At 44.8% G+C, this 13,285-nt stretch overlaps 1 protein-coding gene across 13 annotated transcripts in view; it reads right to left on the bottom strand.

The window, feature by feature from the left end:
- Positions 1 to 13,285, bottom strand: part of Enox1 (ecto-NOX disulfide-thiol exchanger 1) — a 584,295-nt gene that overhangs the window by 207,755 nt on the left and 363,255 nt on the right. The window lies entirely within an intron of this gene.

Raw genomic sequence — 13,285 nt, 5'->3', positions numbered from 1 at the left:
CTGAGGAAGCAGAGAATGAAAATGAATGAAAACCACAGGGAAGGGGAGTGGATAATGAAGAAGGCGGTGAGGAAAGGCATTCACATTATCCCTGCCATGAGCCAGAGAGTGAAACTCTCAGAGTGGCAGGAGCTTGCAAGGATGGGGAGCTAGGAGTGTGTAAAGAGGAAAGAGCAAGGAACGAACACAGAGCAATGGAGGTTGCTAACAGCTACTCAAGGTATAGAGAAGTCTCTCCTGCTTCCAAGGTAATCCTCGGTGAGGATGTGGCATTTCTTTGTCTGTGGCTCTCCACATAGCTAAGAGGGAGTACAATACCTTTTCCAGATACGACAGAGGGCATGCTAAGGAACTTAGTGTGAAAGAGTCACAGTGACTTAAACTAGTAACAGCTACAGAAAGACTGTTGATATTACGAAAGGAGATGCCACGAAGCAGAAGAGAGGAAGGGATAGTCTCATGAACAGAAGGTGAAGAAGTATTAAAAAAGTATAGCAAAGTAAAAACAAAATTCGAGGCTTTTGGGCCCAGGCTTGGGAGTGTAGCCTTTGTGGCTTAGTGCTCCAGGTACTGGTCATAAAACAGATAGCGACATTCCTTCCTCCACCCACCTGCTTCCTGGGTTCAATTCAAAGAATGACACCCTGACCATTACTGGAACCTGCAATGCAAATGTGCTATCTTTAGGGGCTCTTAGATTGTTAGGGGCTCTTAGAAACTGTCTTGAGAGATAACCTGACACTTGTGACTTTATACTTCCTTGTGACTCTTAACTGGTATTTTTGGTATTTTCCAACAACGCCCTCCCCACCTCCATGAATTGTGGTTTCTTCCTTTAAATACCCCCTTACTCAGCTACTCAGCGCGCCATGGTCCTCTACCCCTGCGTGGTGTATGACCATGGGCCCGAGAACGCTCTCGAATAAAAATCCTCTTGCAGTTGCAGCAAGATCGTTTCTTGTGGGTGATTTTGGGGTGTCGCCTCTCCTGAGTCAGAACGTGAGGGAGTCCTCACGTTGTGGGTCTTTCATTTGGTGCATTGGCCGGGAAACGCGACCACCCCTCACACCCGAGAACCGACTTGGAGGTATGGGGATCCCCTCTTGTGTGTGTGCCGGCCGGTGTCTCTGTTTTGAGTGTCTGTTTTCTGAAACGAACATTGGAACATGTGCTTGTTGTGTTGGGTTGTTTGTGTCTTGTCCTATGTTTCTGAAGCATGGCGAAGTCTGAGTTCGGATCCATCTGAGTTTATTAAATTTGTGTCTTGGTTTTCGGGTTGCGAGATCGTGGGTTCGAGTCCCACCTCGTGCCTTGGTTTTACACCTGGCAGAGTGAAATTTGTGTCTTGGTTTTTGGGTTGCGAGATCGTGGGTTCGAGTCCCACCTCGTGCCTTGGTTTTACACCTGGCAGAGTGAAATTTGTGTCTTGGTTTTCGGGTTGCGAGATCGTGGGTTCGAGTCCCACCTCGTGCCTTGGTTTTACACCTGGCAGAGTGAGGAACAAGTGTGCTTCTCTGGTTTTGGTCGTCTAGGTAGAAATGGATGCTGGTGTTTGTAGACGATGGGGTGATGGGGTCTGAAATGCGCGCGCGGTCGGTATTTGCAGCTGTCCTTTTGGGCCGTAAGGACCGGAGGACTGTGGTCGGCAGACGTGCTAGGAGGACCACAGGCTGTGGCCCTGGGGGACGCCCTGGGAGGTAAAGAGAGCCAGGGACGCCTGGCTGTCTCCGGATCGGTCAGAGGGACCGAGTTCTGTTGAAGCGGAAGCTTCCCCCTCCAAAATCGTCTAATTCTCTTGCCTGCTTGTAGAGGACAAGAAAGGGTCGAATGTGTCTGGATCTGTTGGTTTCTGTTTTATGTGTTTTTGTGTATGTGTTTAGAGCTATGTGAAAATCTAGAAAAGCAAAGGTAATTCTCATAGGTGCTTTATACCCTGACTAGAGATAGTTTACACCTGAGATGTGAGAGAATGGGTTTTGAGAAAAGCAGTACTCTCCGACTATCTGGGGATAATTTGGTAAAAAATAAAATAAAATAAACAGTATTAATTGGTCTTTGGAGCCCTGCACCTGTAGTTAGGAATATAGTGTGGCTGGAGAAGCCCTGCTAGGAGCTGATTATAAATAAACGCTGCTCTTATAGGGACCAGCAGCTTCTAAAGTTCTATAGTAAGGAAACAAATGGCTGTTTTTCCTACAAAAATCTCTGTGCTTGTGATAATTAGATTCATCAGGTGACAAGGTGCTCCTCTCTTGAAATTACAGCTAGAAAAATTAAGAATTTTGTTTGGTTTAAATGAGCAAATGTATGCGGCCATTTCATTTTTGTTTCTAAATAGTTTCAAAAGTATAAATATGTTTTTATATGTCTTGGTTATAGATTAGTGGCTCATAAGTTATTAGTTATGATTAAAAATTTGTAACATTGGTAACAAAAAGTTGACTTAAACCTGGTAACTCTGGGTTAGAGTAATTTAGAACTACAACATGCAGCATGAGACAACCCATGGGAACAGGTCTCTAAAGATACGCCTAAATTGAGTAATATTCTATGTAATTCTTATCCTAGAAATCCGATTTATAAAAGATAAGATTTAGGGTAGTGTCTTTTTGAAATATTGGCGGCTACACCTTCTTGTGTTTGTGTGCAGGAACAGGCAGCCAAAATTTATAGCAAGTAATGTTTTTAGAGTTCATTTTTAAAGAAAAAACTAGATTGTTTTCACTGTTAAAATTGGGTTTTGCTTCTCAAAATTGTGGTTGTACTCTTATGTTACAAGAGAAATTAAAGGTTTCTCCCAAATCGCAGCCACCAGCCAATTCGGCTCCCTATGAAGCCTCCTGAGTGGCCTAGTCCACAACCTTCCCCTTATCCACAGCCTCAACCCCAGCTGCCAAGGGAACCCTAAACCCCTTGGGGTGTCGAGAGGCGGACCGCTGCGGGTACATGGAACTGCAGAGCACAGAGTCCAGGCGGACTCTGGTGGACCCGCCCAAACTTTAAACCCTTCAGTACTGGTCATTTTCCTCTGTTGGTATTTATAACTGGAAAACTAACCACCCCCTTTCTCAGGATCCCCAAAGCCTCACAGGGTTGGTAGAGTTCCTTATGTTTTCTCATCAGCCTACTTGAGATGATTATCAACAGCTGTTGCAGATGCTCTTAACAACCGAAGAGCGAGAGAGAATTCTGTTAGAAGCTAGAAAAATGGCCCGGAAGCCAACGGAGGTCTACACAGCTACAAAATGAGATCAACATGGGATTCCTTTTGACTCGCCCCAGTTGCGACTGCGACATGGCTGAAGGTAAGGAGAGCTTGAAAATCTAACGCCAGGCTCTGGTCTCCAAGGTGCCTCAAGATGGGCCCACTAATTTGGCTAAGGTAAGAGGTAATGCAGGGGCCGATCGAACCTCCCTCAATGTTCCTTGAAAGACTTATGGAAGCCTTCAGGCAGTTCACTCCCTTTAATCTTACCTCGGAAACCCAGAAGGCCTCAGTGGCCTGGCTGGCCTTCATAAGGCAGTTGGCCCCCGATATCAGAAAGAAGCTTCAGAGAAAAGAGGGAGACAGTTAGGCAGTCTAGTGAAAGAGGCAGAGAAAGTGTGTGTGTGAGAGAGAGAGAGGCGGGAGGCAGAAGAAAGAGAAAACAGGAGGGATCGTAGACAAGAGAGAAATTTGACTAGAATCTTGGCCACAGTGATAGGAGAGAAAGAAAAAGACAGGATCTAGACAGGAAACCTGGGCAACTGAAGACCGAGCCTCAGCTAAAAAGGCTCAGCTGTGTCAAACTGAAGTTACTTATTTGAGAGACACCCTTCGAGACGGGAAGTAGTGGCTAACTACACCAAGGCAAGTAAGAAAATTCTTGGGTACTGCTGGCTTCTACAGACTCTAGACACCTGGGTTGGCGACCTTAGCTGCCTTGTTGTACCCCCTAACCATGAAAGGGGAGGTGTTTTGTGGATCCCGGATTGCCAGAAAGCCTTTAAAAAATTAAAAAGGCCCTCTTGATGGCCAGCCTTTGCCTGACCTAACCAAGCCTTTCACTCTTTATGTGGAAGAGAGATCAGGGGTCGCCAGAGGAGTTCTTGCTCAGACTTTGGGACTTTGAAAAAGGCCAGTGGCTTACCTATCCAAGAAGTTACACCCTGTTGCCAGTGGGTGATTTTCTTGCCTGAAAGCTATTGCTGCCATAATCTGCTTGTCAAGGATGCTGATAAGCTCACTCTGGGACAGTAACTAGCTGTAATGGCATCCCACGCTCTTGAAAGCATTATCCAAAAGCCCCCTGACTGATGGATGACTACCAACGCTCCTGTGACTGAACGAGTGACCTTCGCTTCGTTCCACCTGCTGTCCCACTGCGTGAGACTGCACCTACTCATCACTGTGCTGAGAAACTGGTACTTGAAATGATCTGAAGGATCAGATCAGCCTTGGCCTGAGGGTTCGAGCTGGTACACTGATGACAGTAGCCTCGAGGTTAAAGGTAAGCAGAAGGCGGGGACAGCAGTATGGTGGTGGACAGAAAGCAAGTGATCTAGGCCAGCAGCCTCCCTGAAGGGACGTCGGCCCAGAAAGCTGAACTTGTGACTTTGAGACAAGGTCCATAAATGGCAAAAGAAAAGTCTAAAAAGACCTAAGATGCTGTGGCTAAAGAAAATCAGATAGCAGATCTAACTGCCAAACAGGTGACTCAAGGAGCAATGATCCTGGCAGTCAAGGAGCCTAAAGATTATTACGACATCAGAGAGACCAGCTTTAGATACACCCCTGAGCACTATCAAGTTATGGACAGTATTTGACTCGCCTGGGGGCCAAGAAATTAAAAGGTGTGGTTAGGTCCTTTGACTACTATGTTACAGGACTCTCTGACTTGGCAGAAGAAATAGCCAAAAGCTGCAAGGCCTGTGCTATGACTAGGTAGAATTTACAGAAATTAAGCCAGCTAGATATTGCAACAAGTACTTGTTAGTGTTTATAGACACCGTTTCAAGATGGATAAAAAAAAGCCTTTCCTACCAGGACTGAAGATCCTAAAAGAAATCTTCCCAAGGTAATGGACCTGCCTTTGTTGCCCAGGTAAATCAGGGACTGGCCAAGATATTAGAGATCGGTTAGAAGTTACATTGTGCATGCAGGCCCCAAAGCTCAGGACAGGTAGAGAGAATAAATAAAAAGAGACCCTTACCAAATTGACAACAGAGACTGGCGCTAATGATTGGATAGCTCTCCTACCCTTTGCTCTTCAGGGTTAGAAACACCCCTGGACAGTTTAGACTGACCCCCTTATAAATTACTCTATAGGGGGCCCCCTCCACTGGTAAAAATAGCCTCTGTACATAGTGCTGACATGCTGCTTTCCCAGCCTTTGTTCTCTAGGCTCAAGGTGCTCCAGTGAGTGAGACAGCGAGTGAAAAAGCAGCTCCAGAAGGCCTGCTCCAGAAGACCTGCTAGACGTCTCCACGCAGAAAACCTTGAGTCTCGGGTGGAAAGGCCCTTATCTTGTACTCTTGACCACCCTACTATCTACCTTTATGAGACCCCTTTTGATTTTGCTTCTGCTTTTAATTATAGGTCCATGTGTGTTAAATAGGCAAGTCACCTTTATTAAAACAAGAATTAATGCAGTGTGGCTTTTAGTTTTGAGATAACAGTACCATGCCCTAAAGGATCAACTATGTCAGGGAGAAGATAGTGTCTAGTTCTAAGATTAGAACTATTAAAAAAAAAAAGGGGGGGGAATGAAGAAGTATTAAAAAAGTATAGCAAAGTAAAAACAAAATTCGAGGCTTTTGGGCCCAGGCTTGGGAGTGTAGCCTTTGTGGCTTAGTGCTCCAGGTACTGGTCATAAAACAGATAGCGACATTCCTTCCTCCACCCACCTGCTTCCTGGGTTCAATTCAAAGAATGACACCCTGACCATTACTGGAACCTGCAATGCAAATGTGCTATCTTTAGGGGCTCTTAGATTGTTAGGGGCTCTTAGAAACTGTCTTGAGAGATAACCTGACACTTGTGACTTTATACTTCCTTGTGACTCTTAACTGGTATTTTTGGTATTTTCCAACAACGCCCTCCCCACCTCCATGAATTGTGGTTTCTTCCTTTAAATACCCCCTTACTCAGCTACTCAGCGCGCCATGGTCCTCTACCCCTGCGTGGTGTATGACCATGGGCCCGAGAACGCTCTCGAATAAAAATCCTCTTGCAGTTGCAGCAAGATCGTTTCTTGTGGGTGATTTTGGGGTGTCGCCTCTCCTGAGTCAGAACGTGAGGGAGTCCTCACGTTGTGGGTCTTTCAAAGGCATCCACAAAGCCTCCTGTTCTCCGACTCTCCATCTAGCTGGCTTTGGAAAATAAACTAGGACAGACCTATTTACATTATAGTTCCACACCTACAGCATGGAGGCTCCTTTCCTGTGCAGCACTCCCTGGTAGGCACTCCTACCTTTTAGGTGATTCCCCCCTGCGGCATGAAGACCTCAAGTCTTGTGAAGCACTCCCAGATAGGGGCCTGCCATCTCCACCCAGACTTTCCATTATCCCCTCACCTCCTCTGCCACCTGAGAGTTTAAATGGGAGTTACCCCATAAGAGGGGTAATGCCTCTAGATACCGTAGGCTATCTAGTAACAAGTCCAATGCCAGGGATGGGTTACTTCTTTTGGAATTGTTGGTCACTGGAATCCAGAGACCCTCCCCAAACCAAACATTACAGGGTATGCCAGTGCTTTTGGCTACCCTCCAGAATCTAATGGCAAGACTTTACTGCTGAAGGCATCACATACTTGAGTCATAGTACATGGAGTGACTTGACACTGACCTGGAAGCTTTGCCCTAGACAGCTAGCTTTCATAGTGCTCTGTGGTGCTGTGTATGCTGTGTAAATTGACCTCTAATGCCTTATCATTATAACCAAGGAATAGCACATCTCTCAACCATCCACATAGAAGGTTCACCTTGCAGTAGGTGGTGATTAACTCAGAGACCAGCGACTGGGCAAACCGTAAAGAATAAAAGATCTTGGAGTGCTCAGCTCTAAATGGGACAACAATAGTTCACTCTCTCCTTCCGAAGCTCCAGGACCAACATGGAAGAAGAAGTGGAAAGAGCTGGAGGCAGTTGATGGCTGAACATGTCAGGCAGCTGCTTACATGACTTCACAGCAATGTGACAGCGTGAACAAGATCTGTGCAAACTCAAGCCAGACCAAAATCAATCAATCAATCAATCAATCAATCAATCCCGGCCCAGAGGAGGGAGGCAGTCATGAATACCACCCCTAGCTGATGTAATTGATAATTGCTGAGAGAGGAAGAGTCAATCTCTTTCAAGGATGTGGCTCCTCAGAGGCTACTCATGATTCACTACAGATGTGCCTAAGTAGACACAGTGCATTTTATAAAAGAGCCCCTGAAATTGGAAGAGACTAGTGGGCGCAGGGATTGGAAGAGAGAATAAGGAGTAAACTTTAATCAAAACATATTACATGCATGTGTGAAATTATTACACAATGAAAATATTAATTAAAATCATTAAAAAGGACATGACGTAGGGAGGGAGGAGACATGATAAGAGGTCCTGGGGCAGGGAGATATGATCAAAATTTATTTTGTGCATGTATTAATGTTTCAAAGAATAAATTTTACAAAGTCCAAAGTGGGGTGGAGAGACTTGGACAATGGAGAAGAGAGAGCCTGGCTACACAGATGATCAGAGCTCAGGATTCTGATTTGCGACAACAGAGGTGAGGGATCTCTTCTAGAGGAATAATGTGTGTCACAGAAAACCGAAAACTGGTTTCAGGAGAGACTTGAGCAGGGGACAGTTGTTAGGGAAGGTAGAATTGGATAGTGACATCATTCAGCTACAACACATGCTACCACGGTCACAGACTACTCCTATGAGTGACAGCCCATGCAGAAGAGAAATATGGACGCACTAGAGAAGGTTTCCCTCGGCTGACAGGAAATGCCTGGTGTAGATGGTTGCTCAGGAAATACTGGTGGGTATTTCCCAGAGGTTAGATGAAGTTTGAGAATCCTCCACACTAGCTCTTACACTGTGAAAAACTGCACATTGTGAATTAACATTAAAGACACGGAGAAAATCTACAAGGAACGTGATTCGCCTGTGGTTAACCTGGAGTTGGTCACCGTTGTCAGGCCACCTACACATTAATGCTGCATTCACGCTACCTTGTGATAAATGTGGGACATGAATATTCTAACAGACCAATTTGGAGAGCATGGCTCTAGGACAATGCACAAAACACTGACAGCAAAACAAATAAACTAACAAAACCCACAAATCCCTAAGACAATTATGGGGATAAAACAAACAGGAGACAGTAAGTGTAGAGAAGCAGTATGCCCTTGTAGCAGAGGATGTAGGGTGGATGCGCAACAATGCAGCATTGCATTTTGGTAAAGAGAAAACAGGTACATTGTAATGATCTCAAGCAGAACTTCACTCGGAGGTGAGTGGGCGTTCCTGGCCACAGGGGTGTGGAAGAGGCATATCTACCTCGCAGCATATGAGGTCTATTTACGGCAGCATATGAGGTCTATTTACGGCAGCGTTAGTCAGAACCTCTCAAAGGTACAACACGATGGTAATGAGGGCTGCAATTTCTTGGGAAATCCTTCTGATAAAAATCAAAGGATATGAAAAATATATCTTTCGCTTTGCTGATAATTTTTAATCTCTCAATAAACCGAAGAAGCACCTAGGAACAGGATTTAGTGTCACTTTAATTTTTAACAAAGACAGGAAGAGTACTTGGCCATTTAGAAATACCAGAAACTTTGGGAGCAAGCCAAGTGCTCATAAACTGAGCCCCTCCATAATCCTGTCAGAGATATTGCAGAGAGGATTTCTCGGAAGGGATGCTATACTAAATAATCTTTAAGAACCTCTTGAAACATTAAAGCTGGTCTCTGGCATTCTACAGTCACACTGAAGAGCGCCTGAGGTGGCCAGTGTGGACCCCGAGCCTCCTGTGGCGCTGTGTTTCTGCAGAGAAGGAACAAAGAGACCTGCACATGAAGTGCAGGAAAGAGATGACAGAGCTTCCCATAAACAAAGTATAGCGCTGTATGAATCGATCAGTTTGGTGCTGGACAAAAAATAGATAACTAATATACAATAGATATTTTAAACATTGAGAAACACGTACAGAAGTCTGGTTTCTGATAAAAGACAGGAGAGTCCCTGGAGGATGTAAAACTGGAAATACATATATCAACCACCAGAGTATACAAATTATTCTATGCTTAGAAATAGAATAAAGAATTCATAAAGGAAACATTTCTTAACAGAACTAACATTAAGAAGGAAAAAAAAAAACCAGGCCAGATAAATATTTTAGGGAGTATGTAGTCAGACTCTTTAAAATAGAATCTAAAAATGAAGCTAACATACACCAACTAACAGTGACCCATGACCACGTTTGGTAAAATATGTTCAGAATGATTATAACCTGTTTATAAAAGGAAACCATATGAAGTAAAGATGAAAGGGGGGAACCCCAAGGCAGGTTTGCCAGCTTTCTGCCTCTGTGATGAAAGACCCGAGGGAAATCAGCTGGCAGGGAGAAACAGGTCATCTTCGCTCCTGGTTTCGGAGCTATCTGCCTTGGTAAAGCTGAAAATCACAATGTGAGTGTGAGTCAGAGCAAAGCTAGCCTGTGAAGAGAGAAGAATGGGAGGGGGTTGTGGTCTAATAGCCTGTCTAAGGGCACATCCCCAAGTCCTGACTTCTTCCCACTAGGCTGCATCTCCTAAAGGCTCCACCACCTCCCAGTAAGGCCATCTCTGGAGACCAAGCCTTCAGTGCATAGACCTTCACGGGAGTTTCCTTACAGAATTCATATGCTGAGAAAATATAAAGTGAAGGACTAGCATGCCGTATTTGCAAATGAAATTAGTAAATTAAATGTAACCGAGTTTTATGGAAATTAATTGCCTAGTGTATAGTAAGAAACATTGAAATATTGTCTTCTTTGACCTACTAGTTCTACATATAAGAAGCAACCAAGCAAAATAATTTTAATAGATGAACAGTCCTGACTGTGCTTTAAAATGCTCGTGGTAATATATTTATATTTTTTCTAAACAAAAACTAAAGAAAAAGGGGCTTCATAGGAGTGAACTGATCCCTGGTTCTGTAGACCTGGGAGGTGGTAGGCCCTAATGGTGAAGCTGATACTATTGTTTTGCTAAGTGGTCATGAAATAAAGCTGCTTTCTTTTTGGTATTTGCACTTTTTATATATGTGAACCTTTTGCCTACATGTATATATGTGTACTGTATACATGCCTGGTGCTCACCCAAAGCAGAAGAGGGAGCCAAATCCCCTGACCCTGGAGTTACAGGTGGTTCTAAGTCACCATATGGGTGCTAGGAACCAAACCCATGCCCTCTCTAAGAACAGCCAGTGTGCACTTAATTGCCGAGCCAGATTTCAAGTTCCCTCAAACTTGTCTTTAAAGTATTTTAAACATTCGCTTTTTAATCTTTTCTCATACATTACATCCTGACTGCAGTTTCCCTCCTTCCGGTCTTCCCAGCCCCTCCCCACTATTTCTTCTTCCCCCCAAATCCACTCTCCCCCCCCCTTCTTTTCAGAAAAGGGAGGGCAGGCCTCCTAGGGGTCTCAACCAAGCATGGCATATCAAGTTCCGGTAAACCTAGGCACCTCCCTTTATACTAAGGCTGGATGAGGCAGCCCCAGAAGGAGGAAACGGGTCCCAGAAGCAGGCAAAGGGTCGTAGCAGCCCTGCACTGTTAGGATCCCCACACAACCATAAGGAATGTGCATTAGACCCATACGGAGTCCCTGACGGTTGGTTCAGTCTTAGCCCAGGTTAGCTGATTCTATGGCTTGTCAAAGCACCTTCCAAATGCTCAGCTTTATATCCCTAAAGCACAGCTGTCCTTGGTCTTCATTACAGAAGCTAATTGTAGTGGGTGACACAGTGAAACAATCTCTTACTTTTCTCAAATGCCTAGTGTAGATGATGGACAAGTGGCAGGCCCTAAGTGGGACATCGTGTCACCCTAAGTTAGAGCCCAAGCCTCGGACTCATGAGCCTGCTGCGGCAAGTGGTTGCCAGCATAAGACCTAGGCAGGGCTGGGGATGTCAACATTTGTCACGTGGGGGTGTGGCTCATGAGGCCCCCTCCCTCCTGAGTAACTCCTGGTTACTGGGGGGAGAAAGGGTCATTTTCTCCAGGGTGGCAACCTTCTCAGGAGTTTCAGAGGAAGGAGGAGGGGGATGAGAAAAGGAACTGTGGGGTGGAATTGACTGAAGTTCATTATTATATGTATACAACTGTCAAAAAATTTATAAAGAAAAAAAGGATAAAAGACAAGCATTTAGTTAATATTCTACAAACAGATACACATTGTGTATAAGCTGCCTCATTTAGTGTTACGGTAGGTCCTAACAGATCTGATCACGTGACAGAAAAGGTTTCGGATGCTTTTACATGACGGAAACTAAGTTCTCTAAAGGAACAGCCTCAGAACAACAACGGAGAAAGTAGAAATGGAAGAAACGCACAGAACGTGAGGCTGCCGACCTGACAGATTATTTACCGTAACATGAAAGCATCCAATGGAAAATAGCTGACGGTAATACGTTCACAGAAAAGAGCATAAGAGAATATTCCATATTCACAATGACTGAAATATTTGCACAGGAAAAAGAAAAGATAGAAGGAAAATGCACAAATACCAGGCGGTCTCAACAGAACCGGACCCGATGCTCAGTCAGTAACTGAAGCTAGCAGCTCTTGAGAACACAGCAAAGTGTCGCTCACCTAGTCAAGGTTGCAGAGGTGAGCCAGAAAACCAGGGAGAGACAGTGAAAGGCTCGAAACCCGCTTAAGCAGTCTGGCTAATGCGGGAGATAGAGAACGCAATCGGGGCAGATACGGTAAATCTTCTATAACGAGTAGGGCTGTAATTCTTTTCATGGTAGGTTGCTAGGAAAATCATAAATTGGTCATGGTTAAAATGTCAAAAGACTCAAAATTGTGAGGCAAAATAATGAATTATTGAGGTTTGGGCTTACGCTGGAAGTCACATGTTTTTCTGGGAGAAATGGGAGCTGAGAGGGAAGTAATTTCTGCTGTCTGAGTATTTCAATTAGGGAGCTGAGAAAAAGCTAAGTGGGGAATCCAAATCTGAACCTGTATGTTATCAAAAGGAAGGATCTGCCAGGATGAGCTGCTGAGAACAGGGCCTGGATAAACTCATTAACAACTCATAGACAGCCAGTGCCCCGGGTGTGTGCACGCCCACCTGTACGGGAGCACAGCTGTGGATTATATTAAGTCTACAGCGTTTTTAAAAGGTGTGATTTCACTAGCCAAGTAGCCAAGCTGGCTAAAAAAAAAATCATACTCGCTCTGCCTCAGCTGCCCTGGTGCTGGGATTAGAGCTGTACACCATCTGAACGGCTACACTCTAGTCTCTGTCTTTCCTTTGATGTTTTTCTTGTCTCGGTTTTCCTAACTCTTATCTCCTCTCAGGCTCCTTCTTGCTATGGTAAACAGGAACCATGGGGATAAAGAAGAGGCCTGGTTGATAGAAACGTTGGTTGTTCTTCCAGAGGACCTGGGGTCCGTTCTCAGAGCTCACAAATTGGTTCATAACTGTTTATGAATGACTCCAATTCCAGGGGATCCAGTGCCTTCTTCCATGGGCCCCGGGCAGACATGTAGTATATAGAGTTATATGCTGGCAAATCACATAAAATGACTTTTGTTTTTTTGGTTTTTTGAGACAGGGTTTTTCTGTATAGCCCTGGCTGTCCTGGAACTCACTTTGTAGACCAGGCTGGCCTCGAACTCAGAAATCCGCCTGCCTCTGCCTCCTGAGTGCTGGGATTAAAGGTGTGCGCCACCATGCCCGGCATAAAATGACTTTTAAACATGTAAAATAGAAACTATATATCTGCACACATAGAACTTAATGTATCCCAAAGGAGATGGCGGTCAAATAGGGCGCTGTACAGAACTAAGTTTTACAAACTGGGAAGCAGGTCCCAGCCATCTCATCTACCAATTTGAAAGTGCAACCATCGCAGCAAGGCTGTGGAGATAAGATGGGCTACTGATCAAGAGCAGTGAGGGTCAGGGTTGCCGGAGTCTGCAAAAAGCAGAGTGCAGAAGAAAACAGTCTCTAATGCAGCCAGCCAGACACGGTCAGGTCAAAAACCAAAGGCCATATTCAACACCGGCATGGAGGGAGATTACCAAGGAACACCTGTCAC

This window comes from Mus caroli, unplaced genomic scaffold (genome assembly GCF_978045245.1).
Source record: "Mus caroli unplaced genomic scaffold, Mus_caroli_1 scaffold_12, whole genome shotgun sequence".
NCBI classification, from domain to species: Eukaryota; Metazoa; Chordata; class Mammalia; order Rodentia; family Muridae; genus Mus; species Mus caroli.
The sequence above is the reverse complement of the archived record's forward strand: the minus strand, read 5'-3'. Positions and strand labels throughout refer to the sequence as shown.